We start from the raw sequence: 13,143 nt of genomic DNA, 5'->3' as shown, positions 1-13,143 counted from the left end.
GTTGCACAAGTGAGATACGGAGTAATGAGTTTCTGAGAATTTATTTACGTTATTTTATACGATTGAATATTTCATGGAAGGAGAAACACATTTCACCATAATAACATGAAAACCAACAGAACTCCAGCAATCGGTACTATAGCAAATGGAAGAAGATAGAGTTTACTGCCCGTTTATAATTGATTACACTAACAGAAAAGACCAATAAACCGGAAAGTGCAAATTGTTTTTATTGCTTTATGGTAGTGACCTCGAGAAATGTGCTTTAGAAAAATATCATGAAGGCGGTAACGACTAGCAAGTCAACAGCAGGGATTCACAAAAAGGAATGGAAATGTTGAAAATTACATCTAACATAATAGCAGGGTTTTTTCAGCACAAAAATTCAAAATTACCATGCTATATGAGATTTCCAGCAATTCTCAAACCATGTTAGAGCGAAACTTTGTTGTAGAAGAACCATATTGTGCAAGGATTGCCGCAATTTATCAACCATGTTATACAGGGATTGTCAGTACCTTACACTTCGCTGGATTAAAGCATAGCTGCTATTATTCAGACCATCCCTGAAGACTATCTAGGTCACTCTGATTGGCAGTGATCATTAGTTAGTTGAGGCATATGATGCAAGAAAGCAAGCTTAAACAGCATCAGCCAAAAAAAAACTTTCCCATTTCACCCGTCCAGTCACTCCAAATATTTCTCCAGTTCAGTATTAAATTTACTTAAGCTATCAATCTCCACAACAACAGATGGAAGTCTGTTCAAGCAATCAACTCTCCACTGGCTAAAGGCAAATTTCAGCACATCTATTCTACAATTCTCTTTCCTCAATTTGAATCTATGCCCCCTCCGGTTCTTAATTTTAACAAGTGGAAGTATCCTGTCAGCATTGAGCCTGTTCAAAGCATTCAAAGATTTATACACCTCAATCAGATCACCTCGCAAGTGCCTAGTCTCCAGATGATGCAACTTGCAGAACTTATGCCTTTCTTCGTAACCCCCTTTGTTCCTCTCACCAATCTTATTGCCCTTCTCTGTACTCGTCCTAGCAACTCTACATCCTTCCTAAACTGAGGCCTCCAGACCTGTATGCAATACTCAAGGTGTGGTCTGACCATTGCCTTATACAAAAGGATAATCATGTCCTTGTCTCTGCTAGCAAAATTCCTATATACCATTGACAAAACTCCATAACCTGCTCTGGCAGCCCGTCTGCACTGCACAGACAACTTCATATCTAACTGCACAATTACCTCCAGGTCTTTTTCATTCTCCACCTCCCTGAGTGTAGTACCACACTGTTGGTACGTTTCTCTTAGGTGACTGCTATTCATATGCAGTATTTTGCATTTGTCAATGTTAAACTTCAGTTGCCACTTCTCAGCCCATCTGCCAAACTTTTCTAGATCATGTTGCAGTGTCATTGCTGTGATTAACAACCCTGCCAACCTTTGTACCATCTGCAAACTGGGACATTAAGATCGATATACCTTCATCGATATCATTGATAAATACACAAAGCAACAATGGACCCAGCACCAAACCGTGGGGGACTCCACTAATAACATTAGTCCACATAGAGCAGTGTCCATTTATTACCACTCTCTGCTGTCGCCCTTTCAACCATCCCTTTATCCATTGTAGCGACCTGCCCTTAATGCCATACCGCTCCAATTTGTAGAGCAGTATTATATGTGCAACAGAATCAAAAGCCTTTCCTGAAATCCAAGTATACGATATCAAAATTATTTTTTGCATCCAGTTCCTTTGTGACCACATCATAGCATCCAATCAAACTGGTCAGACAAGACTTCCCTTTAAAAAACCCATGCTATGTCTGAACTATTATTGCAGTCATGTCTAGGTGATCCTGTATCAGCTCTTTAGCCAGTGACTCCATTATTTTCCACGGAACAGAAGTTAAACTAACAGGTCTATAAATATTTGTGTCACCCTTTGCACCCCCTTTTGTGAATTGGAGATACTTTAAAATGGCAGTTGAATGAATAAACGAGGAAGATGAAAAGTTGGTTCTGTGAGTTTGAAATTCGACAGTAAATGGATGTTGGCTGGTTGCAGCACAAGTTCAGACTTCTGAAAGAGAGAGTGGGAATTATAGAAGCCATTTCAGAAGAACAGTGCCCATGGAAGTATCTGTAGAAAAGGCATGAAGCAGAAATAGTATGTCTATGAGACAGCGAGTGGAGAGACTCTGTCAGAGATGAGTCTTAATTAACCTAACTGCCCTCTTCTGAATGGAATCTAGAAGCCTAAGAGAGATTTTGGGGGCACCGGCCCAGATGTGGGAACAATATCCCATGGTAGGGCAGATTTGCAATTTGTACAGAGTGAACAGCTGTTTGGAAGAAAAGTAACACCGAGAGTGAAAGAGAAAACCAAATTTTTAGATGCAGAGGAAGCAATATTTGCAATGTGCTTGTGCCAAGGGGGATTAGAAGTCAGGGTAATCCCCAACGAGATATATCATTTTGCCTAGAAAGTGGAGTGTCGCCAAAGATAAGCATAGGAACAGAAAAATCCTTTTTGCGAGATATAAGACAAGACTGAGTTTTAGATAGATTGAAATCAACTAAGTTGTCTTTGCCCCACTGGAGTATTACCTGGAGATCGGCATTTAAGGAATTGGTAGCAGATATTCGAGAAGTTGAAACTGACTGAGCAGGGCAAGGTTTCTCAAAATAGGAAAGTGGGATGCAATGTGCTATCATCGGCAAAACTATGGATAGGATTTCCAATCAATGGAAGAAGATCATTAATATACAAGAGGAAAAGAGTGAGGGAAAGAACTGAACCTTGGGGAACACCAGCAGTAGAAGACAGAGAGCCATCTACCATCACTCTCAGTGAGCAATCAGAGAGAAAATTGGATAACCAATTACAAAAAACAGTTGGCAAACAATAAGATGGAAGCTTGCTTAGAAGACCTTTATGCCAAACACAATTGAAAGCCTTTGAGATGTCAAGAGCAACTGCTTGTGTTTCACCGAACCTTTCCATATAATTTGTCCATAAATGGGTAACATAAGCCAGAATAGAGCCAGTGGATCGACACTGGCAATCACTGATCAGGACTGAAGGGTTTTAGGTAGTTTAAGAGTTGGCGGTTAATTGATTTCTCCATTACTTTAGAAACAGTAGAAGTAATTGAAATTGGACGATAATTGGATGGCAGGGATTTGTCACCCTTTCTAGGAACTGGTGTGATATGAGCAAATTTCCAAGCAGAAGGAAAAACAACTTTGGAATAAGAAAGTGAAAAAAGGCGGCAAAGAATAGGAGTAAGTTCAGGAGCACAGGTTTTGAGAACTAGTGGAGAAATACCATCAGGCACCTGGAGCTTTCTTAGCATCAAGATTCATCAAAATCCTTCTGATATCCTTTTGACAGAAGACCACAGTAGGCATTGAATGGGGCATATTAGGAATGGTGGGAGGTGTTTTTCCAAGATCATTAATACATGAGCTGGAAGAAAAATGGGATGCTAGCAGGTCAGCTTTATCCTTCGCTAAAGTGACAACAGAACCATCTGGTTTGGACAGAGGTGGGAGCAGAGATGGGCAAAAGTTGTGGCCAATGGCTTTGGCAAGAGACCAGAATGCTCGGCTACCATTAGGGCAAGAAGCGAGTTTTCTACTCTAGGACTGTTCAAAATCCATTTTGGACTGTCCAAAATTACAATTTACAATTGTTGCGGGCTTTGATTTTGACAGAAAATGAAACTGAACAATTGGAAACAAGCCAATTACGATATGGCATTCTTCTCTTGAACAGCCTTAGCACATTTATTGGAAAACCAAGGTTTAGAGAAAGGACGAGATTTTAAAGTGAGTGTGGAATACAGAATTCCATTTCCACAAGAATAATTTCACTGACATGATCTGAGCAAACGTTGACATCAGAAGTTTTGAAACAATAATCCAAACAAGGAAAAGAAAAAATAAATCTCGCAGATCATCCCATTTTGCATTCTTGTAATGCCAAACGACACGGTATTCTGGTAGGTAAATGAACAATCTGTGCGAGGTCATTAGTAATTGCAAAAGCCTCAACATCTCAACCAGTTGGTTTGGTGTGACTAGAAAACGGAAGCCAGCTGGAGTTGTGAACATTAAAATCACCAAGGAAAATAACCTCACTGTTAGGAAAGTTGAACTGAAGAAAGTCAAGTTGCAAAGAGAGGATGTCAAAGAGCTTCAAGCAATTAATGGAGTTTGGAGAACGGTAAAGGCAACAGACGAATTTGACAGAATGAGGTAGAGAGAAATTTTAAGCCAGAGAAGATCGAAAAGAGGAGATTCCAAATTACCAAGACTCTAACAGGGAATACTGGAACAGACATATGCATAAGTACCACCTTTGAGGCAAAAGGAATCATACAGCGAATAATTTGAGCAACAGAGATGGGCAGTAGTTGAATCAACCGATAACTGAGTTTCTATCCGAAAAAGTACATGGGGTTTGGCAAACTGCAAGTGGAAATGGACATCGCTGAGATTAGAACTGAGAATACATATATTTGTGAAATGAACTAGGAAGTGTTTGAGAGGTTTAGATCTTTTCGCTGATAAGCTTACTCTATTAGTTTGACAATTCATGGTGTATTCAATAGTGAGGAAAAGTGCGGAGAACCTGCTGTATGAAGTAATAAAATTTTTGGATATGGAATACACATGGTAAGAATAAAACCAGATCCTTGACATAACATGGTCTCGATAATGTCCCTGCATGCACATTACTCAGACTCCCTCCGTCACTATCTGACAGAGTAGAGGTATCAAGATTATATACTAGCTGATCCGGAAGCCTCCTAAAGAGTTACCAATAGGTTCGGTCTGGTGTACTAACTAGTGGCCGGCCTGCGAACACTGTTTTAGATCTTTACCTTTGAAATGTAAGGAAGATTGGATCTCGCCATGATGTTCATCATAAACTCAAAAGTCATCAGTCATAGTGCATGATGGAAGAGGTGGGGAAGGGTTGACTGGAACTTAGATCCGGAGACTAAACATGGGTTCCACTACTTCAAGCCTTCAATAAGCAAAGTGGTGGTATTTCACCAGTTGATGAGAGTCATCTACCAACTAGTATTGCCTGATAACACAAAGGAGCAGCATTCCTCCATGCTGCTCCTTTGTGTCATCCAACACAAGCAGGGATCAAGGTGTGGTGCCACACCTTGATCCCTGCTTGTGTTGGTTCACACCTGAGTGGTCACCCACAGTGTGCTTGCGCATGGGGATTATAACCAGGATTACTAACAGTCCCACCATCGTGAAGGTGCAAGCAGAGGATTTTGCTGTCACAGACTGTCCAGACTTCACCGAAATTGGGTCCACTTGACTTGAGTGTCACCCGAATATCAGTTCCATCAGCATTTTAGACTCCCAGGTAGCAAAGTACAGCTTGTCTGGCACATCTGAGAGAATGTCTGTGACAACCTCAAGGACTAAGGAGTGGCAACTAAGGATGCTCTCATAATTATGGCTAAGGGATTGCTTACTTCCCTTGCTGCCTCCTTTAATATAACTGGATAGATTCCATCTGCTACAGGTGTCTTTTTTATGTTTAACCTCAACAAATTCTCCCTTCTTTGCTCTCAGTTATTACAAAATCACTTAGCTCCCTGTTAGAAGTTGATAAACATTTTCCATTCCTCTCCTTGAATAACTCCTCATTAGTGAATGTATATGCAAAATACTCATTCAGTTTATCAGCTGCTTGAGCAGGATCATCAACAGTTGAACCATCTATGTTAAGCGGACCAATCTGATTCATACCCTTCCTTCTAGGGTTTACATAAGTAAAGAACTCTTCGCTGTTTTTCTTTACATCCTTTGCCAAAGGTTTCTTGTAATCTGCCTTCACCTGCCTAACCTCCTTTGTGACTTGGTTACAGCCTAGTTTATATCTGGCATAGGCTTTTGTGTCACCTGATAATTTATATGCATCCCATGCATTTTTCTTCTCTACCACAAGCCTCATTAATTCATCTGATATCCATTTAGGCCGGAACCGTGACAAGTATTTCTTAGTTGGCATGAAAAGCATTGTAGCCTCCACAATTAAGTCCCTGAAGGTTTCCCATTTAGAATTCACTGTTTGTAACATCATCAATTGATTCCACTGTATAGAATTTAAAAACTTTAAAAACTGTCTGAGACCACTGTAGTCACCTTTACAAAAACAAAACCCTTCCCTTTACCCTTTATGATAGTTACATTGTTAAGCAAATCCCACATCAGTATGCTGCGATCACTGTCACCTAGTGGTTCCTTTATCTGCAAATTCTTAATGCATGAATTATAATCAGATTAAGAGTATTACTCCCTCTGGTTGCCCCTTGAACATGTTGCTATAGAAAACAATCCTCCAATAAATCCATAAAAATATTGGTAGCGTGCAAGTGACCAACTCACAAGTTCCAGTCAATATCTGAAAAGTTAAAATCGCCCATTACAAGACGTTACCAACTAAGGCCACAATCCTACTCTCATTTTCCCTTTCCCAGTGTTTATGTTACACCAAACAGACTGAACATTGCACTGTCCACCCATGTGAATTGGATGCACTTCCTTATATTTTATGTGTTTCTAAACTAACAGCATAATCCCTCCTCCCTTCCTACCCTGTACTATCCCTTTTGTACACATTGTACTCCCCAAATTCCAATTCTGCACTGCTTATATCTGTGTGACACCATGTCTCTGATATCGCAACAATATCTGCCTTTGATGTCTTGATCAGCACTTACTTCAAATTCATCAAATTTATTTACTATACTTCTTGCATTGGTGTACATGCAAGTATACATGCTTTTTTTTTTTTTTTTTGCTTTCTTTTGGTTTTTTTTATGAGCATTAGCAACTAAGGCCATATTGCTCTGGGATATGCAGTGGTCATTCCCTGACCTTTCCGCATCCTCCGTATTTGGTGGTGACGGGCTCGAACCCCGGTCTAATCAAGAAGCGTGTGCTACGCACTGCTGCTCCTTCCCACCTGGCTACGGAGGAACCAAGTATACATGCATCTGTTCTTACTCTTAGTTATGCTAACAAAGCCAATGTATTTACTTGTTCCATGATGACTCCCAACAGCTCTTGAAATCCCAGAAACTAGCTCCCTAGGCAGCTGCTCATTACAATAGAAGCAGAGCAAGAATCACTTTTGCCTCTGCCTGTGGTTACTGTTAATCTTTTAGTCTGTGAATCCCCCCAGGCTAGCAATTTTAAGAAATAATAAAATCTTTCAAAAACAAGTTGTGTGCAACCATAGATGTTTATTTAACTTGTGGGAGTGGAAAGGGCAACTAATCTTGAATGTTAAACAAACATAGAATTTGAAACTTAATAACAATGTCAGTTTCCAAGTTATTTTTCATGCAAATGGAAAAATATTACACAAATGGTAGTGCAGCACCTAAGGTGCTCATATTTAATGGAAACTGCAACAAAAAATTCAGGAATTTTTGCAGTAAAAGTTTGACTATATTTAAGAAGCTAGCACTAATTTCATATTTTTAATCATTAATTAAAGAGTAGTCATCAGTAGGATAAAACTAACCTGTCACACGACAGTCTAATCCCAGCCCGTGCTCCCTATTAGTGGGTGAACAATCCAACAATTGGCGAATTCTGCTTTGCAATGATAGGAAGAGCCAACATCGAAAGATCAAAAAGCAACATTGCTATGAAAGCTTGTGCCTTTCAAAAATAATGCTGTGGGAACATTATTTTTGAAAGGTATCAATCATGTTTTTCAAAGGTGCCTGGCAGCAGTGGCATGTGCCATGTCACTACTGCAAGGTTAAGTACCTTCTTTGTAGTGCAACATAACAAATGAAACAGCTTACCTGGTTTGCAGCTTCAAGGGAATTCTTGGGTATTTCCTAATAAAAAGTGGAGGAGAAAACATGTAAACATAAGTTTTACAAATGAACATAAGATATTCTAAAACTTTTAAATTATACACTTATATGAAACTGACATAACTCCACATTACTCAGAATATTAAAGTTTACTTTAAATTATATCTATTTTATAAATATATACCAATAGTGGGAGACCTCACTATACAGGGTGGTCATATAGTCCTGCACCGGTTTTAAATTTTAATAACTAAAGTTATAAAAAGGACAGAACCATTTAGTAAAATTTATATGACCGTTCACATCTTAAGTTTTATTCTGAATGCAGTTTTTAATTATCACACTTCAATATAGTCACCATCACGACAAACCACTAAATTGTGGTTTGTCATTAACTGATCCAGTTTTTTAAAAATTTTTCATCCACCTACTTATTGACTTTTTATGGGATACAACTTTTTTATAATGAGTAGTGAACTTTCTTCTCACAGCTGTTATTGATTTAAACTCTGCAAGCCAAAGCATGCAGTTAACTTTTTCTTCAATTGTCGCCATTTGGGGTCATTCAATATCTGCAAATAAAAGAGAAATTTATAAAAGATAAAAACAACAAAAGAAAAATCAGATTTACATGGATGAAATTATTATATAAAAAACTTTAAGACTTGAACTTTCATATAATTTTTACTAAATGGTTCTATCATTGGTATAACTTTAGTTATTAAAATTTAAAACTGGTGCAGGACTTTATGACCACCCTGTATATCACAGTGGTATTCCTGGAAATCATTATGTAAGTTGACACAATATAACTATTGAACCAGATTTTCTGATAGACAATCTTATAAAAATTGGAATTGCATTCTCGGAGAAATGTATAACCAGAAAAACAGAGAAATGTATAAACAGAAAACTAAAAATCCCACTAAATAAAAAAAAATAATAATAAAAATAAGACAGTTATGTAAATATCAAAAACAAGATGGAGAACCTCTTCCAGTTCAGGCCTCTTAAAATCCTAAAAGTCAATCACAGGCAATATTTAATTAATTGCAAGCCATCTGACTTCAAATATGGGAATATGGTTCCCCCAAAACCTCTCTCAAGCTTCTAGACTCTATTCAAAAGAGGGTAGGCAGATTAATCAATCCCATCTCTTACAAGGCCTCTCTACTCAGTCTCATACACTTTCGATTTTGGTTCTGTGCCTTTTCTATTGATACTTCCATGGATGAGCATTGTTGATTTCAATTGACATCGGTAATCCCACTCTCCTGGGTGGATTTGTGCAGACCCAGTTGCTGTTTAGAAGAGAAGTACCACTGTGAGCAAAAAAAAGAAAATACAATTTTTTGTGATGCTGAGGAAGCAATGTTCATGATGTACTTATGACAAGAGAGAGATCAAGAGTCAGAATAACTGCTAACAGAGATGTGAGATCTTGTCTAGAAATCAGTGTCATCGAAGATCAACACAGGAACAATAGACTTTTTTTGAGAGCGAAATAAGACGACACTGTTTTAGAAAAACTGAAGTTAATATTGAAAGGTATGATGAATTTAATATTTGTGGAGAGTCAGTAGCTATTTTGAAGAAAAGTGATGCTGAAAGCTAAAAATAAAACCCAGTTTTTCTGATACAGATGAACACTGTTTGTGATTTGATGTCGACCATTTACTTGAGAGAAATGTCAAGAGTAAACTGCTTCAGTTTTGCCAAACTTTTCTATAAAATTTGTCTGAAGATGAATAACATAAGCCAATAAATCAACAGTGGATCAACACTGGCATATTCCATATTGGCAAGCATTGACCAGATGGAAGGTTTTGAGATAGTTTAAGAGTTGATAGTCAAAAGATTTCTCCATTACTCTGGAAAGGGTAGAGGTAACTGCAACAAAATGTGCACTTGCACTAGCTACTGAGTGGAAACCATTTTCAAAAGCTGCTAAATTCATTTCTATTACTTAAAAATTATATCAATTGACAAAGTGAAACTTTTTTTTTCATCAAATATGTAAACACACTCTTCTAAACCAGATTAGCATGGTGTTGATTTTAGCATTAGTGGAGGCATATGATGCAAGAAAGCAAGCTTATGCAGCATCTGCCAAAAAAAAAAAAAAACCTCCCATTTCATCCCTCCATTCGTTCCAAATTGCCTGTCCAGCTCAGCCTTAAATTTATTTAGGCTATTAGCTTCCACAACAAAAGATGAAAGCCTATTCCACCAATCAACTACCCGCTGGCTAAAAGGCAAATTTCCGCACATCTATTCTACAACTATCTTTCCTCAATTTGAAACTGTGCCCCCTCAGGTTCTTAGTCTGAGCAAGATGAAGAATCCCATCAGCATTCAGCTTGCTCAACCCATTCAAGACCTTATACACCTCAATCAGATCACCTCACTGGTGCCTACTCTCCAGGCATTGCAATTTGCAGAACTTAAGCCATTCTTGGTAAGAGCACCCCTTTGTTCCCCTCACCAATCTTGTTGCCCTTCTTTGTACTCGTTCTAGAAACTCTACATCCTTCCTAAAATGAGACCTCCAGACCTGTACACAGTACTCTAGGTGTGTTCAAATATGTTCTTTATTTTTTTTTAGCATGTGTAGTTTTCATAATACAACTGGTGATAAAATCAGCAGTCAATTAAGTTAGTTAATTAAGACAATTTCATTATAAAATGCATGAGACTGGTTGCAATTACATTTTTGTCACTTTTACTATTTTAACCCAATACACTTTATATACATAGTTAAAGCAATACACTACACTATTATATAGTATGAATCAGAGCTGTAATACTCAATATGCTATTATAAAAAAAAAAAAAAATGTTATGCAGATAATTTCCTTTTTTACATTTTGGGCTGAAAGGGGATTTTATTTAATTTTTTAATTATTTTTTGTTCGTTTTTCAAATTCCCGCATATACAGAGGAAGTTCAATCCTTTGTGTGACTGTTGACAGGTTAAACATATTCTGTTACATTACTATTCATAAAAAATGAAGAGTGCCCTTGGGTAAAAAAAAATTAACTAATTGTTTTATAGTAAGATATTTTATTTTCACAGCATTGAGAAGGTATGCCTGAAAAAAACATATTCCATAAAAGTCAGCAGGAGCTGGTGACCGCCAAGTTCAGCTCGGTGGGATGGGGGCAAAAGTACCTGGCCGAAACCTTAACCTTCTGTCACTTGCTCTCTTAATTTAACAAAGACACTCATGTGCCATCTGTATGTTACCCCTTTTGTTTTTACTACAGAAAATTAATTTTGAGCATTTGCACTGAATTTAAATGGTGATCTATTAATCATGATTTGCTAAACCTAATTAAAATATATTAGACAAAAATGAGAGAGAAACCAATAATATGGTCACTGATCCCCATGGAGGCTACTTGTAATCCAGATGATTGTGTAGTAGATGCAATGTGAACATTGCTAGCTTTGTCAGTGTTTGTGTTTAGACAGAGAAATAAAAGCTCTATGGCAAGATTTGACACCAGTCGCTGGTGTGTCACAGATACTACATGAAAAAAGAAAAAAAAAAAAAAAAAAAAATGTATAGAAAAAAGATAGACACTTTTGTTCACTTTGTGTCTGTTAAAAACAATAAATATTGTGTAACCGGTTAGAGAATATTGGTAAGCAAAGGTACATCGGAAGATTTGATTCCATTTGTAAATTTAAAAAAAAAACAGAAAAATTTTAAAAGTAGCATCTATCAGGCGCCATATTAGCAACAGAAAGTTAATATTACTTTTTTTTAAGTAATGAAATTCATTTTTAATAATTCCACAGATGTAAAATAACAATTATGTTTAATTTTATTTATTTTTTATCTGATTGATTTATTATATTAGAACTGGCATGTTGCTTTTTAACCTTCACAGCTACATGTCAAGACACACACAAACATAAAAACACAAGGGGGAAGGCCCATTGTGCACTTTGCGCTGGGGCCTGTGTTAGCTCTCAACACCCCTGACCAAATTGCAGGTTTGCACAACTACTTTTTTTTTAAACAAATAAAGCTGATAAATAATTATAAACTATATTAATTACTTCATCCTCTAATATAATCTGCTATAAAGCAACATTAGTTACTCCTAACACAAGTATAACACATCAACCAGCTATGCCAATAATCACATTATGGGCATAGCTGTTTGCAGTCAGCCAGTAAAATAAGGGTGGAGACCTACATTCAGTGGCATTTCTGTACACACACATCATCATCAAAACTATGCAGCTTGGTTGAGATGCAGAATGTTTACAACTCAGTAGTTCAATGTATGCTTTTAAACTATTGGGTTTTGTTGTGCTATCATATGAAATAAACAAGTGCAGAATTATAGCAGCTTTTGTTCCCTTGAATATAGTTTAGTTTTAAATTTAAAACATTGCAGTCAGCAATATTAACAATTGTCAGTAATGATTTTTAAGCTCTATCTAGATTCAGTATTAGCAATGATTCTTGAGGAGTAGTGGGAGGCCAGATTGGGGGACAATGTCATTCATTCATTATTATTTGCTGACAACCAAGTGGTAGCTACTCTGGATTGGTATGAAACTGACTTCACGATGAGGAAATTGGTTGATGTTTACAGTATCAGATGTCTTAAAATTAATTTTGCAACTTAGAGAAAGTATCTGGTGGTTGGCGGAGAAGACAGAGACTTAGACCTCTTAGTCAGCAAAGTCAAGGCAGTAGATTATTTCAGATATTTGGGATCTATTACTCATAAGATGGGAGATCTGTGAGAAAGATGTAGATTATCGCATTACCCAGCCAAGCATTGTTATTAAGCAAATGAATGGTGTTGTGGAGTTGAGACATTCAAAAGGAAACCAAGAAGATGATACTCCAAATGATAGTAGAGAGTGTTTTGACTATAGCAAAGAAGGACGGGCACTGAGTGCAAAACAGAAGAGGCATATAAGAGCTGTGGAGATGGATGGTTAACATCGGAGTTTGTGTGTCTCGCCTTCAAAGAGTTCAGAATAAGAATATTTGCTGATGCTATTGAGGCAGTGTTAGGTGGGTCGGAAAACTGCTAGCTTGGGGGGAGACAAAGACCAATAGATTGACAGTAGCCACTGGCAGAGGTGAAAGAGATTCTTGCACTGCTTCTATTAGAATGAGCAGAAGCCTGAAAAACAAGATGCATAGTATTTCAGAGACTGCTGGGAGCCATTGCGGTACAAGTAAACACATGGGTTGTGTTAGGGTAGCTAAGAATAGAAACAG

At 37.5% G+C, this 13,143-nt stretch overlaps 1 long non-coding RNA gene across 1 annotated transcript in view; it reads right to left on the bottom strand.

The window, feature by feature from the left end:
• Positions 1-13,143, bottom strand: part of LOC150084688 (uncharacterized) — a 53,292-nt gene that overhangs the window by 10,346 nt on the left and 29,803 nt on the right. Inside the window, exon 2 of the long non-coding RNA XR_016547090.1 lies at positions 7,874-7,909. This is a non-coding gene — a long non-coding RNA (uncharacterized LOC150084688). The remainder of the gene's footprint in view (positions 1-7,873; positions 7,910-13,143) is intronic.

This window comes from Mastigoproctus giganteus, chromosome 6 (assembly GCF_048544385.1).
Source record: "Mastigoproctus giganteus isolate SK-2022 chromosome 6, ASM4854438v1, whole genome shotgun sequence".
Taxonomy (NCBI): domain Eukaryota; kingdom Metazoa; phylum Arthropoda; class Arachnida; order Uropygi; family Thelyphonidae; genus Mastigoproctus; species Mastigoproctus giganteus.
This window is presented reverse-complemented; position numbering and strand designations above follow the sequence as displayed.